We start from the raw sequence: 3,724 nt of genomic DNA, 5'->3' as shown, positions 1-3,724 counted from the left end.
TGAACAGTCATATCTTAGAAGACATCAAAGTGTTCACACTGGAGAGAAACTTTATAGATGTATGGAATGTGACAAGTCTTATACCAGCTGTTCGTATCTTAGAGCACATCAGAAAATTCATACTGGAGAGAAACTTCCTAAGTGCAAAGACTGTGAAATATCCTTTATTCATATTTCAAGTCTTAGAAATCATCAAAAACTTCATACTGGAGAGAGACCTTACAGTTGTAAGGAATGTGACAAATCCTTTACCAGTTCCTCAAATCTCAGAAGACATCAGAGTGTTCACATTGGGGAGAAACCATACAAATGTATGGAATGTGAGAAGTCCTTTTCCCGGGACTCACATCTTAGAGAACATCAGAGAGTTCATACTAGAGAGAGACCTTACAGTTGTCAGGAATGTGCCAAGTCTTTTTCCCAATCTTGTGGTTTAAGGAAACATCAGAAAATTCATACTGGAGAGAAACTTCACAAATGCAAAGATTGACATATCCTATATCCATATTGCAAGTTTTAGAATACCTCAGAGAGTTCATACTGGAGAGAGACCACCTTACAGTTGAAAGAACTGTAACAAATGCTTTTCCAGTTGAGATCCACAGTTTAGAAGGTATCAGAGAATTCATACTGGCAAGAGTATGTATGGATGGATATGTGACGAATCCTTTTTCCACTCTTTAAGGAGATACCAGAAAATTCACAATGGAGAGAAACCACACAGATGCAAAGAGTGAGGCATCCTTTATCCAGATTTCGAATCTTAAGAGATATCAGAAAATTCATACTGGAGAGAAACATACAGTTGTAAATAATGTGATATAGCATTTCCCAGTATTCTCTACTAAAAATCACAACATACAATAGAAACATAAAGATACAAAACACATGAAAGTCTTTAATGAAGGTTTACATTTTATTTTTTTTTCAAGAGATTTATTTATTATGTATACAACTTTCTGCCTCCACACACCAGAGGAGGACACCAGATCTCCTTAAAGATGGTTTGGAACCACCATGTCATTTCTGGGAATTGAACTCAGGACCTCTGGAAGAGCAGACAGTGCTCCCAACCACTGAGCCATCTCTCCAGCCCGAAAGTTTACATTTTAAACAATATCCTAGAGTTTATATTAAAGTAAAATTATGCAAATACAACAGTATGAAAAGCTTATTTCTTTTAATGTGTATGCATGCTTTGCCTGCAAGTATGTCTGTGTACTACGTGGATGTCTGGTACAGGAGAAGGATAGAAGGGGTCATCAGATCCCCTAAAGCTGGAGTTACAGACCATGGTGAATTGCTATGTCTGTGTTGGGAATTGAACACTGGTTTTCTGCAAGAGCATCCAGTGCTCTTACCCACTAATCTATGTTTCCAGCCTCTGGTAAAAAAAAAATGTAATGAAATCATGTATCTTTCAACATCCAAAACTCATAGTGTCAGATGTTATGGGGCAGTCCTTTATTCCCATCAATCAGGATTCAGAGGAAAGAAGGTGAGTATGATTCAGTGGACATACTGACTTCTCGGAACCCAGGTCTCCATAAACTTTTTAAAAACAAAACAAAATCTTACTAAAGTATCATAAAAAAATGTCAAAACCTTTAGTTTTCCCTCTATTGTGCTATACATCACAAAATTCATATTTCTAAGAAACCATATAAAGGTAGAAAGTATATACTTCTCGTATCTTTCTGTCCATTTTAACTATACCTTTCCAAATGCATTAAATTTGACAAATCCTTTACATAGTGCTGAAATTGCAGGGATAGAAACATTCATCATTAAAGAAAACACCCTGATAAATTTTTTTATTCACATTCAAATTCTTCTTGCTAGAGTCAAACCATACAAATAGCAAGAAAGTAACTAACTGTGAAGAGATAGGCTGTGAATGCGACATCACTGGAATGCTGGCATACACTTTAGAAATACCCAAAGGCTAAGGGTGTTGTGATAAAACACCTTTAATTTCAGTCCCCTGGATGCAGAGAAAGGTATATCCCTGTGAGTTCTAGGCCACTATTGTTTACAGTATGAAGTTCAAGTCAGCCTTGCACAGGGAAACACCATCTCAAAAGAAGAAGAAGAAAAACCCTGAGAACATGCTGAAATTCATTTTGAAATACTTAAGTGGAGGCCCAAAAATGTGAGCCTATTTCCACCTTGTCTGAGAGAGTTTTAGCTTGTTCAAAGTGGACAACAAGTGCAGCTACACATTCTGACTTAGGGTGTGATTATTTGGTTCTTTTGACATTAAGATGACCCATACAGGTAGATCCACTCCACCCTGACCAATGGTCAGGATATTCAAGTGTACTTCTGCTTCTTTTAAAATAGGAGGTTTGACCTTGAGAGTTTCTGCCTTTAGGATATTACAGAATGCCAATGACTTGATGTCTCAAAGTATTGAAGCAAATAACTGTTCTAGTTGTCCTTTATACCAGGTTGAAGCAGACTTTTGTCTTCTTCCCACTGCTGTATTGGGCTCTAAAGGAGTATGGAAAATTAAACACAGGGAACTTCAGTATTCACTAGAACTCCCTGCTAGTACCAGCCTTTGTTTTCTGATTTGTTATTTTCACTCACTTCTTTGTATTCATTACTAACTCCTCTAATCCCCACGCCCCTACCCTGGTAAGTGGTATTTTTTTTCAAAGCTTGTCCCTGACACTTAAGAAAAATTGAGACAAATTTACTTAAAACTCATAATAAAATGATATGGCTTCTATTAACTCCCAGTACACCTTCACTGAGGTAAGGGAAACTCCTAGGACCCACGCTCAGTCATGATGAAGTAATAATTGCCCCACACTTACATGGTTGATTGTTCTTAGGAGTTTTTGAACAGTTAGGAGTGTATGCATTCCCAACCACCCACTGCAAGAGGAGACTTTTTCACCAGCATTGATACTTTTTTGTTTTGTTTTTCGAGACCAGGTTTCTCTGTAGCTTTGGAACTGTACTGGCACTAGCTCTGGTAGACCAGGCTGGCTCTGAACTCACAGAAATCTGCCAGCCTCTGCCTCCTGAGTGCTGGGATTAAAGGAGTGCCCTGCCACTACCTGGCCAAAGTGATAATTTTAAACATGAATGTTTAAATGGCAGATTAACACTTACTGATGATTATCAAAATATCAATAGGTTCTGCCCTGTGCACTAAAACTTCTATCTTTAAATCTTAAGCCATCATATTGTTATAAAAACCCAATATCCCAAACCTCTTACTTGGACTTAATTTATTAGAAGACATAGGTAATAGATTACTAAGAGCAGTCAATGTAGTAAAAATTATTTTGAAATCTGTCTCATGAGCTGCCTTTTATTTGTAATTAGGTAACAAGGTGAATTATTTTTGATTTGTCATCAGTTAAGGAAGTGAGGCCCGTGGGTCAATTTTTATTTAATGAGAAAAACTGAAAGGGCAGCTGAAGGTTCAGGAAGAATATATTTAACCATGGCTTTATTGTTGGCAATGGTTATAGATTTCCTTGTTAGAAGGAGCAGTAAAGGTCTTTTGCTGTAAGGTACTAACTTTGGGAATTACTCCTGTCTTTTTGTTAGGCAAGGGAGAGGAGATGACTGCAAGGTATACATAATTAAAATAGAGCTCTAGCAGAAATTAGGACAAGGCATAGTTTTGCTTATTATGAGAAGTTTAAACATTTTAAATGGCAGAGTGCAAAGTAAGGCATTTTTATCAATAATAATGTTTATAGAT

The 3,724-nt window shown here is 37.0% G+C and overlaps 1 pseudogene; it reads left to right on the top strand.

The window, feature by feature from the left end:
• The window catches only part of LOC101990414, a 1,699-nt pseudogene extending 874 nt beyond the window's left edge, over nt 1–825 (top strand).
• Nucleotides 826–3,724: the final 2,899 nt, after the last annotated feature.

The sequence above is a fragment of the Microtus ochrogaster genome, unplaced genomic scaffold (genome assembly GCF_000317375.1).
Source record: "Microtus ochrogaster isolate Prairie Vole_2 unplaced genomic scaffold, MicOch1.0 UNK130, whole genome shotgun sequence".
In the NCBI taxonomy this organism is placed as follows: Eukaryota; Metazoa; Chordata; class Mammalia; order Rodentia; family Cricetidae; genus Microtus; species Microtus ochrogaster.
The sequence above is the reverse complement of the archived record's forward strand: the minus strand, read 5'-3'. Positions and strand labels throughout refer to the sequence as shown.